Source organism: Corvus brachyrhynchos, unplaced genomic scaffold (assembly GCF_000691975.1).
Source record: "Corvus brachyrhynchos isolate BGI_N302 unplaced genomic scaffold, ASM69197v1 scaffold342, whole genome shotgun sequence".
Classification (NCBI taxonomy): domain Eukaryota; kingdom Metazoa; phylum Chordata; class Aves; order Passeriformes; family Corvidae; genus Corvus; species Corvus brachyrhynchos.
In genome coordinates this window covers 39922-40490 of record NW_008236630.1, presented here as the reverse complement: position 1 = coordinate 40490, position 569 = coordinate 39922, and the positions used below count along the sequence as shown (strand labels likewise).

The 569-nt window shown below is 65.2% G+C and overlaps 1 protein-coding gene across 1 annotated transcript in view; it reads left to right on the top strand.

Moving 5' to 3' along the window:
- The window catches only part of CUNH2orf42 (chromosome unknown C2orf42 homolog), a 13556-nt gene that overhangs the window by 1411 nt on the left and 11576 nt on the right, over positions 1-569 (top strand). The gene's annotated exons all lie outside the window — the stretch shown is intronic.

Genomic DNA, 569 nt, shown 5'->3' with positions numbered 1-569 from the left:
CAGAGCAGGAATAACTGGGGTTCATCCCATAAACCCTTCCCAGAGCAGCAATATCCAGGATTCACCCCATTAAGGGAGTTCTGTACCCCAAAAGGTGCCCCCCAATAACCCCACCCAGTCCTTGGGCACCCCAAAGGTGAAAACGCACCCTGAGGGCCCAACGGGAGCGGGATAAAATCCCCCCTCCCCTCCGTGTCCCCCCTGGTGGGAGGGTGGGGGGTCCCTGGGATATTTGGGGTGTGCTGGGCGGTCGCTCTGTCCCTCTGTGGCCCCGTGGCTCGTGATCGGGATGTTTTTAGGGACAGGACTTTTGTCCCCAGGGCTGAAGGGGACGGTGACCCCGCAGCTGCTCCGCGGCCCCGGAGCCACGGCGCGGCCTCGGGGGGGGGCTGCAGCCAAGGCCAAGAGGAGGAGAAGGGACGTGGGGCCAGGTGAGTGTCCCTGCGGAGGGCTGGGGGTGGCAGGGAGCTGAAATCCCCCCGGGGCAGCTCCCTGGGGTCACATCCAGCTGTTGGAGCCTCCAGGGCAGCTCCCTGGGGTCACATACAGCTGTTGGCGCCTCCGGAGCC